The 19,495-nt window shown below is 42.0% G+C and overlaps 1 protein-coding gene and 1 long non-coding RNA gene across 6 annotated transcripts in view; one reads left to right on the top strand and one right to left on the bottom strand.

Moving 5' to 3' along the window:
• Positions 1–17,953, bottom strand: part of LOC121288171 — a 56,118-nt gene extending 38,165 nt beyond the window's left edge. The window contains exon 1 of one of the 2 annotated variants that reach the window (XR_005945324.1): positions 17,824–17,953. This is a non-coding gene — a long non-coding RNA (uncharacterized LOC121288171). The remainder of the gene's footprint in view (positions 1–17,823) is intronic. The other variant, XR_005945323.1, reaches the window with a different exon arrangement.
• LOC121288169 (carbohydrate sulfotransferase 12-like) overlaps positions 17,912–19,495 on the top strand; it is a 372,813-nt gene continuing 371,229 nt past the window's right edge. Inside the window, exon 1 of one of the 4 annotated variants that reach the window (XM_041206574.1) lies at positions 17,912–18,010. The gene's annotated coding sequence lies outside the window, so the exon portion shown is untranslated. Of the gene's footprint in view, positions 18,011–18,288; positions 18,428–19,495 lie in introns of those variants that run through there. The other 3 variants (XR_005945322.1, XM_041206576.1, XM_041206575.1) reach the window with 3 other exon arrangements.

Raw genomic sequence — 19,495 nt, forward strand, 5'->3', positions numbered from 1 at the left:
GAAATTGAGACAGAGAGGTCAAGGAAGGGCTAGTCTCAATGTCTGGTGATAGACTGTTCACCAATATCCATTACAAGCCTACCGACTCCCACAGCTATCTCGACTACAGCTCCTCACACCTTGCTTCTTGTAAGGACTCCATCCCATTCTCTCAGTTCCTTCGCCTCCGTCGCAGCTGTACTGATGCTGCCACTTCCCAAAACAGTTCTTCTGACATGTCCTCCTTCTTCCTTAACCGAGGTTATGAACCCACAGTGGTTGACAGGGCCCTCAACTGTGTCCAGCCGATCTCCCACGTATCCGCCCTCACACCTTCCTCTCCCTCCCAAAACCATGATAGGGCCCCCCTTGTCCTCACTTATCACCCCACCAGCCTCCACATTCAAAGCATCATCCTCCGCTATTTTCACCAACTCCAGCATGATGCCACCACCAAAGACATCTTCCCTTCACCTCCCCTGTCAGCATTCCATAGGGACCGTTCCCTCCAGGACACCCTGGTCCACTCCTCCATCACCCCCTACACATCAACCCCCTCCCACGGTACCTTCCCATGCAATCACAGAAGGTGCAACTCCTGCCCCTTTACTTCCCCCCATCCTCACCGTCCAAGGGCCCAAACACTCCTTTCAAGTGAAGCAGCATTTCACTTACACTTCCCTCAACTTAGTCTACTGCATTCACTGCTCCCAATGTGGTCTTCTCTACATTGGAGAGACCAAATGCAGACTGACTGACCGCATTGTGGAACACCTTCGATCTGTCCATAAGCATGACCCAGGCCTCCCCGTCACTTGCCAGTTCAACACACCACCCTGCTCTCATGCCCATATGTCCATCCCTGGCCTGTTACAATGTTCCAGTGAAGCTCAATGCAACTGGAGGAACAGCACCTCATCTTCCGACTAGGCACTTTTCAGCCTTCTGGACCTAACATTGAGTTCAACAACTTCAGATCATGAACTCTCTCCTCCATCCCCACCCCCTTTCCGATCCCCCTTTTTTCTAATAATTTATATATTTTTTAATATATTTTTCTTTAAATTTATTTCCATTCATTGTTTTATCTCCACCTTTTCGCCTATTTCGATCCCTTCTCCCCACCCCACCCCCACTAGGGCCATTGGTCACTTGCTTGTCCTGCTTTCCACCCTTAATGTCACCATTAGCCCATTCCTTAGCTAATATCACCACCATCAACACCCCTTTGTCCTTTTGTCTATGACATCTCTGGCAATCTCTTCTTTGCCTCCACCTATCACTGGCCCTCTATCTAGCTCCGCCTGTCCCAGCACCCTCTAACAGCTTACATTTCACCTCATTTCTATTTTTCTTTAATTCTGATAAAGGGTCATATGAACTCGAAACGTTAACTCTGTCTTCCTCTCCACAGATGCTGTCAAACTTGCTGACTTTTTCCAGTTATTTTTGTTTTTGTATCAGTACTATTAGGGCTGACAACCAAAAATGATTCAACACAAAATCATATTATTAGTTCAAAAATAATCTGCAATATCCATTACCTTCAAAAGATAGGAAAACATATTATTTTGCAATTCACATGATTGCAATTTTAAATCAAGATATAAACAATGGTCTAATTTCCAAATGTTTTATTTAAGAACAATTTCACAAACATTATTTAGCGTCTTTCAAAATGGCTGTTCATTTTCATTTTGTCATCAGCAAAATCACAAATGTTTTGTACTTAAGATTTATGAATTCACTACCAATCAAAACACTCATAAAAGTGCTCTTTTCAAGTTTTACTGTATCCAGGAAAATGACACAATCCAGCAAGGGAAGGGTTCATGAATATTAGGTTAGTGAGGCCCTAAACGACATTACATTATAACAGCAAGCATGGGAGGAGCAAAGGTTCCATTCATTAATAGGTGGTGGGTTACAGATCACCCAGTGAGTTCGCATTGTTACGGCAACATGCACGTTGTAGTTTTGAGCTTTGAACAGTAGACACTCCAACATTCTTTCTGCTACATGGCTGACCAGGAATCTTTCCTCCTCTTACAGTATATCATTGGTGTGTATTGGAAGGATTTGCAGGTCGATACTCAGCCTGTTTGGTTGCATTATGAACACACCTTCCATGGCCATCAAAACCACATGGGACTTGAACCCACAGCTTCTAGCTCAGAGCCAGAGACACTACCCACTCCACCACAAGACTCCCCTCGTTACTAAGTAACCTGCCACAAAGTCCATATTATCCTCCCTAAAAACCATGTTAAAACACTTATCCAATCTTATTTTGAAGATCGAATTATAAACCGTAAATTTAAAACAGATTCCAGGATTCCAGTTGATATGATTATTCTTTCGGTTCTCCTCAATTTGATCTTGGTCATCCGCCCCATCAGGTTAATATTCTTCCCATTCCTGGACATCTATCACCAGATACCCTCATATCTTTTTGGGGAAAAAAAATCTCTTATACATTCTTCCCTGTAGGTTTGGGTAAAAGGCGACATAAAAATGGGCAGGGCTAGGCTGGCAGCTGCAGCTCTAGATTCTTCACAGCAAGAACATGTAAAACATTTAGCATCTCTTATCATGGGGTGATGTGTTACAAAAATGGGGATGTTGTTTCTGTTATTGTGGGGTTGTCTCGGGATTCATTGGCTTCTTACTCTAGAAGAGATCTTGCTGGAGTCAATGGTCTTTCTTTCAAAAACATTTACTTCCATCACTAACTTTACAAGGTTATAGATATCAAGTCATAACCAGAGCTACTCTCTGAGGTGCTTCTCTCTCATCTGCTCTCAGGGAATGACATCACCATGCCGTAGGTCCTCACACACATGCTCAGGAGCTATCATTAGAGTTAACCCTTTACTCTACCTTGTTAACTTGAACCTTGTTTCATCTGGAGAGGTCAACCTTTATGAACTGTCCATTTACTGCTCTAAAGTTCTTTTGCCCCTCACTCTGCAATGAAGGTGGTCTCCACAGGCTGTTGCCATTCCAGTGTGATATACTTGCAACAGTTGTTTTGCCAGTACAATTAAAAATTAAAAATCAAATATGTTGGTTCTAGTGGGACCATGTGCTGGTATGACGCAATATGAATGAGAAATCAAAACATTCTTAGCTATTCCCAACACTAACAAATACAGACAATATCCTCTTCCTGTTCCCCTCCAAGCCCCACAACTCTAATGGTGTCAGCTGTGACTCAGTGGGTAGCACTCTCATTTTGATTCAGAAGTAACGGGATTCAAGCACCACTCTAGAGACTGGAGCGCAAAATCTCGGCTAATAGTTCACTGCAATACTGAGGGAGTGCTGTAATGTTGGGCTGGTCATCTTTCAGATAGACATTACACTGAGGTTCCATCTTCCTCTCAGGTGAATGTAAAAGATCCTATGGCTCTATTCTCCCTAGTGTCCTGCCAATATTTATGCTTCAACTAACATCACTAAAACAGATTATTTCATCATTTATCTCATTGATGTTTGTAATCTTGCTATCTGCAAATTTCCCTATATTACAACAGTGACTGTACATCAAAAGTACTTGGCTATCGTCAACTTTATTGAAGGTTTACAGTCAATCAAAGACTCATTCCATCACTGCTTGAGTTTTTCCTCTAAACAACAAATAACACAGATCATATCAACATCCTGGGGGTTACCACTGATCAGAAGCCGAAATGGACCTGTCACATAAATACTGTGGCTACAAGAGCAGGTCAGATGCTGGGAATTCTGCAGTGAGTAACTCACTTCCTGACTCCCCAGAGCCTGTCCATCATCCACAGGGCACAAGTCAGGAGTGTGATGGAATACTCTCCACTTGCCTGGGTAAGTGCAGCTCCAACAACATTCAAGAAGTTCAACATATCCAGAACAAAGCAGCCAGCTTGATTGGAAACCCATCTACCACCTTCAATATTCATTCCCTCCACCACCGACGCACTGTAGCAGCAGTGCATTTACAAGATACACTGCAACAGCTCACCAAGGTTCCTTTGACAACTCCTTCCAAACCCACAACCTCTACCATCTAGAAGGACAAGGGCAGCAGATGCATGGGAACACCATCACCTGCAATATCTCCTCCAACCTACACACCATCCTCACTTAAAACTATATCACCGTTCATTCAAAGTCCTGGAATTCCCTCGCTAACAGCACTGTGGGTGCACCCACACCACATGTACTTCAGGGGTCAAGAAGGCAACTCACCACCACTTCCCAAGGGCAATTAGGGATGGGCAATAAACGCTGGCCTAGCCAGTGACACCCACCTGTGAAAGGATATAAAAAAAATCCTTTCCTAACTCCCTTGCTTTAGAGATGATACCAATATACATTGGCAAGTTTGATATTTTGCACATCTGCTAAGGGATACTAAGCTTAATAATGTCCTTTAGGGAAGGAAATCTGCTGTCCTTACCTGATCTGGCCTTCATGTGACTCCAGACCCACATCAATGTGGTTGATTCTTAAATACCATTGGAAATGGCCTAGTAAGGCATTCAAAACAAAAACAAAAACAGAATTACCTGGAAAAACTCAGCAGGTCTGGCAGCATCGGCGGAGAAGAAAAGAGTTGACGTTTCGAGTCCTCATGACCCTTCGACAGAACTTGAGTTCGAGTCCAAGAAAGAGTTGAAATATAAGCTGGTTTAAGGTGTGTGTGTGGGGGGCGGAGAGAGAGAGAGAGAGGTGGAGTGGGGGTTTGGTTGTAGGGACAAACAAGCAGTGATAGAAGCAGATCATCAAAAGATGTCAACAACAATAATACAAAAGAACACATAGGTGTTAAAGTTAAAGTTGGTGATATTATCTAAACGAATGTGCTAATTAAGAATGGATGGTAGGGCACTCAAGGTATAGCTCTAGTGGGGGTGGGGAGAGCATAAAAGATGTAAAAAAACATGAAATAAATAAATAAATATATTTTTTTCTTTTTCTCTTTTTATAATGGAAATAGGTGGGAAAAGGAAAATCTATATAATTTATTGGAAAAAAAAGAAAAGGAAGGGGGAAACAGAAAGGGGGTGGGGATGGGGGAGGGAGCTCACGACCTAAAGTTGTTGAATTCAATCTTCAGTCCGGATGGCTGTTAAGTGCCTAGTCGGAAGATGAGGTGTTGTTCCTCCAGTTTGCGTTGGGCTTCACTGGAACAATGCAGCAAGCCAAGGACAGACATGTGGGCAAGAGAGCAGGGTGGAGTGTTAAAATGGCAAGCGACAGGGAGGTTTGGGTCATTCTTGCGGACAGACCGCAGATGTTCTGCAAAGCGGTCGCCCAGTTTACGTTTGGTCTCTCCAATGTAGAGGAGACCACATTGGGAGCAACGAATGCAGTAGACTAAGTTGGGGGAAATGCAAGTGAAATGCTGCTTCACTTGAAAGGAGTGTTTGGGTCCTTGGACGGTGAGGAGAGAGGAAGTGAAGGGGCAGGTGTTGCATCTTTTGCGTGAGCATGGGGTGGTGCCATAGGAGGGGGTTGAGGAGTAGGGGGTGATGGAGGAGTGGACCAGGGTGTCCTGGAGGGAGCGATCCCTACGGAATGCCGATAGGGGGGGTGAAGGGAAGATGTGTTTGGTGGTGGCATCATGCTGGAGTTGGCGGAAATGGCGGAGGATGATCCTTTGAATGCGGAGGCTGGTGGGGTGATAAGTGAGGACAAGGGGGACCCTATCATGTTTCTGGGAGGGAGGAGAAGGCGTGAGGGCGGATGCGCGGGAGATGGGCCGGACACGGTTGAGGGCCCTGTCAACGACCGTGGGTGGAAAACCTCGGTTAAGGAAGAAGGAGGACATGTCAGAGGAACTGTTTTTGAAGGTAGCATCATCGGAACAGATGCGACGGAGGCGAAGGAACTGAGAGAATGGGATGGCATCCTTACAGGAAGCGGGATGTGAGGAGCTGTAGTCGAGATAGCTGTGGGAGTCAGTGGGTTTGTAATGGATATTGGTGGACAGTCTATCACCAGAGATTGAGACAGAGAGGTCAAGGAAGGGAAGGGAAGTGTCAGAGATGGACCACGTGAAAATGATGGAGGGGTGGAGATTGGAAGCAAAATTAATAAATTTTTCCAAGTCCCGACGAGAGCATGAAGCAGCACCGAAGTAATCATCGATGTACCGGAGAAAGAGTTGTGGAAGGGGGCCCCCCTCCCACAGCTTCCAACCTGATAGTCGCCCAACCTCGGACGGCTCGCTTCTATCTCCTACCCAAAATCCACAAACAGAACTGCCCCGGTAGACCGATCGTCTCAGCTTGCTCCTGCCCCACAGAACTCATTTCTCGTTATCTTGACTCCCTTCTCTCTCCCCTTGTCCAGTCCCTTCCCACCTACATCCGTGATTCCTCTGACACCTTACGTCACATCAACATTTTCCAGTTCCCTACCATCCATTCTTAATTAGCACATTCGTTTAGATAATATCACCAACTTTAACTTTAACACCTATGTGTTCTTTTGTATTATTGTTGTTGACATCTTTTGATGATCTGCTTCTATCACTGCTTGTTTGTCCCTACAACCAAACTCCCACTCCACCTCTCTCTCTCTCTCTCTCCGCCCCCCACACACACACCTTAAACCAGTTTATATTTCAACTCTTTCTTGGACTTGAACTCAAGTTCTGTCGAAGGGTCATGAGGACTCGAAACGTCAACTCTTTTCTTCTCCGCCGATGCTGCCAGACCTGCTGAGTTTTTCCAGGTAATTCTGTTTTTGTTTTTGTTTTGGATTTCCAGCATCCGCAGTTTTTTTGTTTTTATCTCTAGTAAGACATTCAGCCCAGCCAGTGACACCCAAATCCAATGAACGAATAAAAAAAAGAGGCTGAGAGGGCTTATTTGTTTATAATGTTATTTTTGTATGATTTCTTTAATGATGGTAGCTGAACAGGAGTCTCTTAGAATTCCTTTTTGGTTTTCAATTACAGCTCTAAGTGCCAGCTCTGAATAAATACATTTTAAAATTCTTTGTTTTTGTTTTTTAATGTAAGCCAATTTTTTCATTAAAATGTTTGGTAATCATAAAATATTTATTGTGAGAATGTAACTTCAAAGAAATAAATGGTTAAAGGCCTCTTTGGTATTAGAACTACTCCCAGAATAATATGATCTTGTGACCTTTCCTACTCATATGTTTTCCATGTCAATGAATTGTCAAAGTCATGTATATTGTTTACTAAATTTTTTAGTTATATGGCGTACAGTGAATAGTCAGAAGAACCACCATTAATCTCAGACAGATCTGATACTCTCTACTACTGTAACCTTGTGTCCAGCTTCCAGCCCAAATTTTGTTATAATATCTCAGGCATTTGTTGACATGGGTTTCTACCAGACTGTACTTTTTGTTTCCAACAAAGTTGTTAGCACACTAACAATTCATTCTAATTACTATTTTCTTGAACAGGCAAACACATTAACTCACAAAAATATAAAACAATCTTCTGACGCTGTTGCTAGATCCAGTAAAGAATTTGTTTATCTAGATGTCGTCTGGGTTTTATGTTTAGTTTCTTTGTCTCTCATCACGGATAGCTATTTACGCGGCTTATTGTAGGACTAGTGCTGAATAACTTTTGTCTGTTTCAGTGTTTAAAATAAATTGGAAAAATTTACTGACAAAGAAATGAAACAGCAGTGAGAAACATTTAAAATCACGATTAATAGAGTTCAGGTGAAATATACACCAATAAAAAACAAGAACTACACAGTAATGTCACACTGTGGGTGTATGTAGAAAAAAAAGCAAAACTGAAGATAAAGAAAAAGGCATACGCTAAGCATATTAGACAAAAAAGGAGAGGATGGCAAAAGTGAATACCAAAAGCTTAGGAAAGAAGTCAAAAACAATTAGGAACGTAAAGAGAAACTACAAAATTAAATTACAAAACAATATAAAAATAAATAGTAAAGTATACTACAGACACATAAATAAGAAAATAAAAATCAGAATATGGATTTGGCTACTAAGGGATATACATGATATGTTCAAGGTAACGCCAGCAAAATGGCAGAAATACTAAATAATTACTTAGTCTCAGCATTTACCAGGGAGACTAACATAATGGACATCACTTTAGACAAAAACAAAAGATATATATATATTTAAAATTAAAAGTGGGGAAATAATAGATCAAGTGATCAAAGTTAGATAAAACCCGTGACTCAAATGGATTTTATCTGCTTATTAAAAGAAGTTAGGGAAGAGAAAACAGAGGTACTATTACATGTATATAAAAATCATTAGGAAAGGTCCAGAGGAATGATGGACAACTTTAAACAGGGAGATTTTTTAAAAATTAATTAATGGGATGTGGGCATCGCTGGCTAGGCCAGCATTTATTGCCCATCCCTAATTGCCCTTACTCAGAGGGCAATTAAGAGTCAACCTGGATCTGGAGTCACATATAGGCCATACCAGGTAAGGACAGCAGACTTCCTTCCCTAAAAGGTGAACCAGATGGGTTTTTACAACAACCAGCAATGGTTTCATGGTCATCATCAGACTTTTAATTCTAGATTTTCACTATCTGCCAAGATGGGATTCAAACCTGGGTCCCCAGAGAATTACCCTGGGTCTTTGGAATACTAGTCAGTGACACTACCACTATGCCACTGCCTCCCAGGTAGAGCAAGTCCAGGAAACTATAGGTCAATTAGCTTAATGATGGTGGTAGGAAAGATAAGGGAATGGAATCTTTATTCAAAGATATCAGAGAAAAACATTTAGAAACTGAAAAAATAATGAAGAGTAGTCAGCACAACTTCAAAGGGAAGGTCATGCTTAACCAACATTTTGAATTCTTTGAGGAGTAACAGAAATAAATAAGAGTAACTCAGTAGAATTATTTATATTGGTATTTTCAAAGGACCTTCGATAAGGTACTGTAGGGTATGCTCCTGAATAAGGACAGAACATGTAGAATCAGGGGCCAAATAGCAAAATGGATTGGAAGCTGGCCAAAAAACAATATTAAGAGGAGTGAAAGGTAGTTATTCAAACTGGCAAAAGGTGGGACATGATACATTCCACAAGGATCAGTGCTGGGACCACTGTTATTCACTATTTACAAAAACGATTTGGACTTGGGAAACAGAAGTACAATAGCAAAATTTGCAGACAACACCAAATATGGGCGTGGGGGTGTGTGTGTGCTAGGTTGTTAATGCAGTGGAGGCCTGTTACAAAATACAGGATGGCCTTAGTAAACTTGCAGAATGGGCATGTGAATAGCAAATGAACTTCAATAAATGTGAGGCGTACATTTTGACTGAGACCACTCCATCAAAAATAACTTTCTAAATGGTGCTGAAGAGAGATCTAGATGAATAGATACACAAATCACTAGTAGTGACTTAGGTTAATGAGGCCATAAAAAAGCAAAACACTGGGGTTCATCTCTAGAGGGATAGACCTGAAAAACAGAGAAGTTCAACCTTAATAGAACTTTGGTTAGACCACACCTGGAATTCTGTGTCCAGTTCTGGTCTCCATGGTATAATTAGAATACAGAGACACTGGCTTAACCCTTTAAGCCTTTGTATCATTCTGGTGAAACTGTACTCTACCCATAATGTGGACAATACATCTTTCCTGAGGTGCACGTCGCCAAACTAAATGCAGTGCCCCAAATGGGTCTGACTGAGGTTCTGTACAACTGAAGGATCACTTCCCCACTTTTGCATTCCAAATTGTAATCATATAATTATGCTCATATTTCACTTATTTAACTTACAGGGTAATCAGAAGGCTCAGCATTTAGTTGTTGGATACAAAGCTTATCATGTTATTTTGACAGACCTTCCACAATATTATTGCTTAAATAGAATTACAGATGATTGAGACCATTATGAAGCTATAATTGTTCCCTGGAGTCATACGATGTCCATAAGTCGTTTAAGATTTCCACTTGTGGTTTAGTAATATTATCTGAATCCCTCAATTAAATTACAAGTTTATTATTCATTCTCAACACACCATAATTCCCTGCAGAAATATTTGCTCAGTGCCAGGATGCTTGCAGTAATAATCATGTTTCCAGATTTTTTTCCAATCAAAAAGCATCACAAAACTCATGGTGAATTTATAAGCTAATCTTTCTATTTTGATGCATGTGTGTGGAACAGACAAGAGGCAGCAGAAATGTAATTGAGACAATTACTGGGTTTTAGAAATATAGGGAACATTGCAAATAATAGCAGGCCCTCACACCTGCTCCACCATTCAATTAGATCATGTACCCCAATTTCATTTACCTGCTGTTGCTCTACATCATGTCATATCTTTACCTAACAACAACAACTTGTATTTATATAGCACCTTTAACATAGTAAACCTTCCAAGGTGCTTCACAGGAGTGTTATCAAACAAAATTGGGCACCGAATCACATAAGGAGATATTAGGGAAGATGACCAAAAGCTACGCTAGAGGTAGATTTTAAGCAGCATCTTAAAGGAGTCTTGAAAACTTGAATTGACCCAGCGTTCACAGTTTTTTGGAGGAGAACGTTCCAAATTTCCAATACCCTTTGTGTGAAAAAGTGCTTCCTGATTTTATCCCTGAATGCTTAATTCTAATTATAAGGTTATGCTCCCTTTCTTGGACTTCTCCATCATTATCTATCCTGTAAAATTCTTTATAATTTTAAATACCTCAATTAGCCCTTCCCTAACCTTCTAAACTCAAGGAAATACAAAAGCAACACATCTTCCTAATTTAACCCTCTAAGACCCACTACCATTCTGGTGGATCTACACTGCTCCGATCGAAGGCAAACATATCATTTTTAAGGTGCGGCACCCAAAACTGCTCGCAGTACTCCATATGGGGTTTGACTAAAGCTCTATACAGCTGTACAACGTACAGCTTCCTCTTCTTTGTATTCCAGCTCCCTTGCAGTAATTGCCAGGATTCCATTAGCCTTTTTGATTACTTTTTGTAACTATCAACTAACATTTCGTGATTTGTTAATTTACACTCACAAATCTCATTGCTCCTTTTCAGTTTCTAGTTTCTCACCATTTAGGAAATAATCAAAATTATCTTTCTTGGGTCTGAAGTGAATAACCTCACACTTGCCACTATTCCAGTTATCATAATTTTAGCCACCCTTTGTGACTTCCTGTTCCCGTCTACATTACTTATTGTTCCTCCTAATTTATCAACTGAAAACTTGGATATTCAACTCTCTATTTCTGCCTCCAAATTATTAATGAATGTGGCGAAAAGTTGAGGCTCCAGAACAAATCTCTGGTGGGCTTTGACAAGTGTTCCCCAATCACAGTTCATATCCTTTATCCCTGCTTTGTCTTCTAATTCCCAACTAATATTCAACCCATCAAAGATTACCTTTGCTAATAATCTCTTTTGTGGAAATTTATTAAATGCATTCTCGTTGTCCATGTAGCCAACATCTATGTAGACCCCCTTATCTACTTTATTAGTGATCTTCTCAAAAGATTCAACTAGTCAGAAATGATATATCCCTAACAAACTCATGCTGGCTCTCTCTGATCAGCTCAATTTTGTTCAAGTGGTCAGTCACTCTATCCTTAATGACAAATTTTCATAGCTTCCCCAGAAGTGACATTAATCAGACAGGTCTGCAATTATCTCCCACTCTTCTAGATAATGCAGTGGCATTAGCAAATTTCCTAATTCCAGCACAATTCGCAAAACAAGACAGGTTTGAAAGATTAGGACTAAAGCTTTGGCGATTTTATCACCTATTTCTTTTACTTCTCTTTCTGGGGCGGAAACCATTAGGTCCTGGAGATTTATCTATCCTAAGTCCCATTATTTTCATCAATACAATTTTTCACTTACATTGAATTAATAAACTTCTCTCCTTGATTTATTTTTAGTTTCTCTTCTGTTACTGGCATTTTCTACTCTATCTGAAAATGGATGCAAGGTATTTGTTTAATAAACCAGCTATTCCCTTGTTGTCTATTAAAATATCATTTGCACCTGTGTTTAATGGGCCCACAACTCTCTTAGACACCCTCAGACTCTTAATATACTTCTTTTTTTTTACTACTGGTTTTTCTAAAGCTTGCAAATTTCTTTCATATTAATCTATTTGCAGCTCTTAATATTTTCTTTGCATCTCTTTGATGCTTTCTACATTTTCCCCCAGTCAGCCAGATTCTCGCTTTTCTTGGCATTTATGTAAGCCACTTCCTTTAACTTTATAGTGTGTCTTACTTCATATGTTGACCATGGTTGCTTGAGTGCACAGGTGGAACCTTTGCTCTTTAGGAGTATGAATTGGTTTTGTACTAAATACTTCTTTGAACACCTCCCAGTTTTTTTTTGTGGGTTCACAGGTTAACAGCTCAGCCTAGTTTAACATGTTCAGCTTGCATCTCATTCTTTCAAATGACACCCTTTCTTAAATTTAAAACCTTGATTTGTGTATGGTATTTCTTCTTTGCAAACTTCATGTCAAACTTTGTCATTTTATGGCCACGAGGATGTTCCCTTACTGTTGGATTATTAATAAATGCTGGGTTATTACTCATTGCAAAATCTAGTATGGCATGTTAATAGTGTATTAATTCTATGCAGATTATAGGCACTAACGGAGCATTCACTTGAGCCCCCAATAAAGAGGTACAGACTAAAACCAATGTTGTTGGGTCAGGAGATGTATGCTTGTTTGTGTAACTCTGTAAATAAATATAATAGTATAAAGATTGCCTCCACTTCCATTCTTCACCAACTGGCTTTCTGGAATATAACATGGCATGTTCTCCTGTCAGTTCTCAAATATCTTGGCCAGAGTTTGCTGGAGCAGGACACCTCATGGTGTGCCTGTGAGTTGGATCTTTTTTCTTGACCCTTCAACTCAGAATTTCTGCACTGCAAATTGTTACAGGTTGATAATAGTGATATAGTCTGATATATTTAAATAATCCAGATCTTGGTGTGCAGGGGACAATTTCAAAGTTTGCAGACTACACAAAATTTGGAAGTATTTTGGAGGACAGTGTAGAATTTCAAAAGGACATTGACACATTGGTGGAGTGGGCAGATAGGTGGCAGATGAAGTTCAATGCAGAGAAGTGAGGTGATAAACTTTGGTACAAAGAACATGGAGAGACAGTATAAAATAAAGGGTACTATTCTAAAAGGTGTGCAGGTGCAGATAGACCTGGGTGTGTATGTACATAAGTCATTAAAGGTGGCAGGATAGGTAGAGACAGCTGTTTCTAAAGCATACAGTATTCTAGGCTTGATTAATAGGGGCATAGAGTACAAGGTGAACTTATATAAGACACTGGTTAAACCTCAGCTGGAGTATTGTGTACAGTTCTGGACACCACAATGTAGGAAGGATGTGAACGCATTGGAAAGGGTGCAGGAGAGGTTTACGAGAATGGTTCCAGGAAAGACACTTTATGAGGAAAGATTGGAGAGGTTGGACTGTTTTCCTTGGAGAGGAGAAGGGTAAGAGGAGACTTGATGGAAAGTTTCAAAATCATGAGGCGTCTGGACAGAGTAGACAGGGAGAAACTGTTCCTACTCATAAATGGATCGAGAACCTGAGGGTACAGTTTTAAAGTGTTTTGCAAAAGAAGCAAATGTGTGTTGAGAAAAATCTTTTTCATGCAGCAAGTAGATAGGGTTTGGAATGCACTGCCTGTAAGTGCGGTGGAGGCAGGTACAATTGAGGCATTCAAGAGGGCATTTAATGATTATTTAAATAGAGACAATGTGCAGGGTTACGAGGAAAAGGCAGGAGATTGGCACTAATTTAAAGTGCTGAGAGCCGGTGCAGACACGATGGGCCGAATGGCCTCCTTCTACACCGTAACAATTCTGTGATAAGGTCAGTGGGGCATCAGGGACCTTGGTGAACGATGGGACAACAATCTATCACCTTAAACAATTAAAATTTAAAGATACCGAAAAAACAGATGAATGCCAGAGAGGAAAGTTGGGTGAATTAAGAGTTAAATCAAATACAGAAAGAGAAATGAAGAAAGAAAGAAAGATTAGAGTAAGAGGGAAAGTATGAGAAATAAAAAAAAGGAAAGAAAAATAATTTTAAATTGGGAAGACCTTTAGGAGCAATTGCATGAGCGAGATTCCAGGGTTTCAATTGACCCTTTCCTGTGCTTCGGAGGTTGAGTAGGATTGCAGGAAAATATACCTTGTTGGTCAAAAGTGTTTTTAATGTCCTGGAAAAAAAGTCCTAACTTTCTGCTTTGAAGTTAATTTATTTCAATAGCACAAACACAGCAGTGTCTTGAAACCCATGGGTATATTAATAGCAAGTTCAAGTTCTGGTTTTTGTGACACTTAACAGTGGAGTTCTCAGTTTTTAACTTCCCACACTCCACTCCATTGCAAATCACCCAGTAATTTGTGTCGATACACAATTCATGCTGTATGTGGTTAAAAATTGCTGAGTTTTTTATACATTAATAACAGCCTGCGCCCGTTATTTTCCTAGCAGATCCTGTGCTATCATTTCAGAAAATTGTCCTGGATATACTCTAGAAATGCATTCCTGTATGGCCTGAGCTGATTTGCAGACAAGTAGAACAACTGCCTTTTTTGGGAACGTACAGATGTTTCTATTCTACCAATTACCTCTTTTGAACACTGCCTGTAGGTTTACCCATCGACTGTTCAGCTCAGTGTGTCTTAAAATAATGTTTTTTTTTAATAATGGTATTTTATTCAAGAAACACATTCACAACCCAAAGCTGAATTGCAACGTGACTTACACTGAAAAATTCATATATAACCTTTTATTGAGATGTTCCCTGTTCCCTTTCAAACCTAATGTCAAATTCAATCATGTTACGGTCATATTTCCGGCCATGCCCGCCGCTGGGATCATTCGGTCCCACTGAAAGACTTTTGGCTGGGCCGCTGAAACTCCTGCAGTGGGTCCCGCTGTGACAAGGCCAGATGCTGTCAGGCCTGATTATTTTCAGCACTTTCTTTCTTCTTTTCAATTCTTTATATCTCTTTTTGCTCACTGATCTTGGCTCTCATTTTTTTTACACAGCTTTAGGTTATCAACTTTACCATTATTTCTAGCCAAACCCTTCACTGCAACACCGTCACCCCCTTTTTTGTTTAAAATCCTTTGTATAGCTTTATTTCTCCTTCCAGCTGGTTCAGGTACAGCCCATCCCAGAGGTACAGCTTCTTTCTATCCCAATATCCTATGAAATAGAACCTCCCTTTCCCATCTCAGTTTTATAGCCACATCCTCACTTCCCTGATCTGTTTGTTCCCATGCCAATTAACAAATGGGCTGGGTAATAATCCAATGATTGCTACACTTGAGACACGCCTTTTAATGTAGCTCCTGATATGCCCTTGCCAGCACCTCCTCACTGCACTTTCCTATCTCATTGGCTCTGGCGATGGGACATCTCCAAGACTCATCGCCTAACAAAAAGTGAACTTGTTGGACCTGAAGCTAGGGCAGTCAGTCACTACCATGCCTCTGTCAGACACCTCGTTGGATCTGTAAACATCCCTTTGGATTTTGCAAGCCCCAATGTGCCTGTCTGTGAGGACCCCATTGCCAAGTCTGTTCCTTCATACACCAGACCTCAGGTTCCACTGTTCGTCAGGTATCAGTTGATGGTATTGTGCCAGGCTCAACAAATCTCACGTTCACCAGCAGGCCAGCATGGCTAGCTATCCAATGTGAATGTCCCCTCCTTCGTCACATGCATGCCCACCTGTTGTAAGGGACCCCCTCTTCAAAGAAGCTTACCAACATTTGCGATGTCAAACACTACCTCCGGGTGACTACCATTGCACAATATGGAGCAGGGCAAGGCCTGTGCTTCTGCAAGAGATAAAGCACTGAGTGACTCACCTCTCCAGCCTTTCCAAACCCTCCCCCCTCAATAGTGTGTGGGTCTAACCCCTGTGCCAAACCCTTCTTAACACCCTCCAGTCACTATTCTTGGTGTGAATACAGAGTTCCACCACATTGCCATATCCTGTAAAAATTCTTTCAGCTCCACTTCATCAATACAATGGGGCAGGCTCCAGACAAATAATTGATGACAGTCTGGGCATCGGACTGTGCGCCTGTATTTCCCAGTTTATTTTCACTGTGACCTGGCCTGGGACTCTGTGGTGGCACAACCTATGGTGCCCTAATTCATTGGGCAAGAAGCCTTGGGCATGGATTTCTGGTTTTGCCTCCAGTCGAGGCTGTGATGTTGGGGCTTTGACAACGTGAGGTGTAATTCCAGTGGCGGAGACAATCCCTCTTGACCTCAGTCCTCCTTCGAAATTGAGTGAGAACACTGAGACTGGGAGTGAACAGGACATACACACACACACAGAGCTGCTGTGTGAGGACATACCCTGCCCCTCCCCATCTCCTCCCTTTCCAAAAACCTATCCACATCAGCTGGACAGAGGATGAAAAAGGCAAGCTGCTTCGGACCCACAGTTTCATATGAATTCTACTAAGGTCAGCTTGGAGTCTGCACCACCAGAGGAAACGCAAGGTCAGTGTTACTTAAACCCAACTCCTTAGCTCAGCCCCTGTTCCCTTCCCCCTTCCCTGGTGAACGAGACTTGGGGCCTACTCTGTCTCCTTGTAGCTCTGCTTCTTAAGTGGAAAGGTAAAAAAGGTTTTATTAGTTAGCTCAGCTGCTTGGCACTTTTTAATGATCATCTTTATTAAGTACTTTTTTAAAAATTATCAATTTATTATGTTGACGTTGATTTTTTTTTGCTCAGTAAGATGTGTATGCTTTCTTTATCACATAACTTTTTAAAATTCATGTTTAATGTTGTGTTAAACCAGATCTCAGGCAGTGGCTGCTGGGCTTCTTGCTGAATGGGAATGAGAGGCTCACAAGAAGTCTGGTTGCTTTTTGGAGGGCTGGCAAAAGGGGTTAACTTTGCTCCAATAGAAACAGGAAATGTTGGAAATGTTCCAACATGCCTGGCAGCATCTATGCAGAGAGGAACAGAAGTCAGTGCCCCTTTGTCAGAATTAGAGCATAGCTCTCTTTATCTCTCCACAGATGCTGCCTGACCTGCTGAGTTTTTCTAGCATATTGTTTATATTTCAGATTACCTGTATCTGCAGTACTTTGCTCCTCTATTATATGCTCCATGTAGGGCATTTATCAATGTGGTTCATTTCAATTCAGTGACAATATTTATCACAATGCAAAATGTAATTTTTCTGTTAACATTGATTGGTGCTAATTTACTGGAGTGTTTTGCTATTTTTAAACTTAGAAGCGAAACCAGGAGTTTTGCACTAATAGAATGTTACTAATAGTTTAAGATATTCTCATTCCTAAACAGGATTCTTGTTTCCAGTCCTTGTGAGGTTCAAGTCTTTTGGAAGTTGCTATCTGGATATTGCATACGGTCTGGCTCAAAGAATCAGAGATGGTTGCATAATATGAATGATCAAGTTGTGTGTAATTGGCTGACAAAGCTGTGGTTGTAAGGTGAAACTTGAGCTTTTGGCGGGCTTTACATATGGACAAAAACCAATAAGTTTTGCTAACCCTATGTAAAACAGTTCGACCCCACTGTGACGATGGTTCCCAATTCTGGGCACCTAAAGTCTAGTGGGTGGGGGGGAATTAGGGGCCAGGAAACAGCAGAAGCGGCAGGGCCCATTGCTGTTATTGCTGTTCAGGATCTCAATTGTTCCAGATTTTCCCAACGGGGGTCTTAGGCTCTTTCGTCCTGAAGAAACGTTATATTTTCTTTTGAACTCAAGAAGCGATGACCCGATAGGCTGGACTAGTTTACAACGATAACGATCCCGACAAAAGCGAACTAGGGAGAGAACAGATCACACTTACGAGCAAACACCCGCCAGTCTACCTCCGACGGCACCGCGCAGGCGCTGGGCGGCTGGCGTCCGAGCCCGACGGCATCGCACGTGACCGGGTGGTCTGCCCTCGCGAGAAGAGGCAGGGGCGCGGGGCCGCGATGTGGCAGCGTTGCCTGGTAACAGCAGCTCGAGCCGCGGGTCGGCGGTGACGGAGGGTAAGAGACACCGGAGGGGGAGGAGTGGGGTGGGTGTGGGGGGAATGTGAGGGACGGCCGGGGGAGGAATGAGGATGTGATTGAGTGAGGGCTGGAGGGGGAGGTGAGTGAGGGAGGGTCTCCGGCCGGAGGGTGAGAGACAGTCCCCGGAATGGAGGGGCTTTCTCCCGGGTGAAGCCCGGACGGGGAGCCGCCTCTGCAGCGAGTGAGAGCCGCTGGGTGTGGTGGGCAGGATGGCGAGTTATGGGTCCCTTTTCCCCGCGGGAGGACAGTGATACCCAGGCAAGAGGGGAATTCCTGCCAGGATAAAGAGGACATTGTGAAAGTCTCCATGGACGGGGGAGGGATGAATATGGCATTTGCTGAATGTGGCATGACTTTGTATTGACTATTTCACTGCTCTGAGAAAGGGGAAAGGTAATGATGTCTATATTCGCGGGTGCTTTTACTGCTGCTCCAGACCAAAGACTTGTTTCTTGCCTAATACAAAACCAGAAAATGCTGGAAATACTCAGGAAGCCTGACAGCGCCTGTCGAGAGAGAAACGGGGTTAATGTTTCGAATTCAATCTGACTCCTCTGCAGAACTTGTCCTCCACTCCACTCTTACTCTCTCCATTGATGCTCCCCCACAAGAAATGACCGGTAAAACTTGGGAAATGAGTGGTATTGGTCCAGCCTGGTCTTGTATATCTTAAAATGGAACTCGAGCTTGGACCAGTCATTTCCCAAGTTTTACTGGTTTTATCTGCTGCCAGACCTGCTGAGTTTTTCCAGCACTTTGTGTTTTTGTTTCAGATTTCTAGCGTCTGAAGTATTTTGTTTTATTCTGTTTCTTTTCCCCTCTTACACCCTTCTCTCCTGTCATCCTGACTGTTCATTACTCTGCTCTCTGCCCCAAATCCTGGCACCAACCTTCATTACCCCCTCAACTTCCTACTCTCCTATGTCCCATCCCTCTATGCCCATCAGCATCCTCCCAATCAAATTGCTTGCTTATGAGCAACAGTCCCAACTATCCCATTTTGCTCTAAGATCATAAGAAATAAGAGCAGTAGGCCAGTCAGCCTTCTCCGCCATCTGATACAATCATGCTTGATCTTCTTGTGGCCTTAACTCCACCTTCCTGCTGCTCCCTAAAACCTCGATTCCCTTGTTGATCAAAGTTCTGTTTAACTCAGCCTCTTTGGGGAAGAGAACTCCAAAGACAAATGATCCTCCGAGAGAAATAGTTTCTCCTCATCTTGGACTTAAATGGGAGACCATTTATTTTTAAATTGTGCCCCCTAGTTCTAGATTCCTCCACAAAGGGAAACATCCTCTCAGCATTTACCCAAGCTCCGTCAGAATCTTATATATTTCAATAAGATCACCTGTCATTCTTCTAAACTCCAATGAGTTTAGACCTAACCTGCTTAACCTTTCCTCATAAGACAACCCCTTCATCCCAGGAATTAGCCTAGTCTACCTTCCCTGAACTGCTTCC

Source organism: Carcharodon carcharias, chromosome 15 (assembly GCF_017639515.1).
Source record: "Carcharodon carcharias isolate sCarCar2 chromosome 15, sCarCar2.pri, whole genome shotgun sequence".
NCBI lineage: Eukaryota > Metazoa > Chordata > Chondrichthyes > Lamniformes > Lamnidae > Carcharodon > Carcharodon carcharias.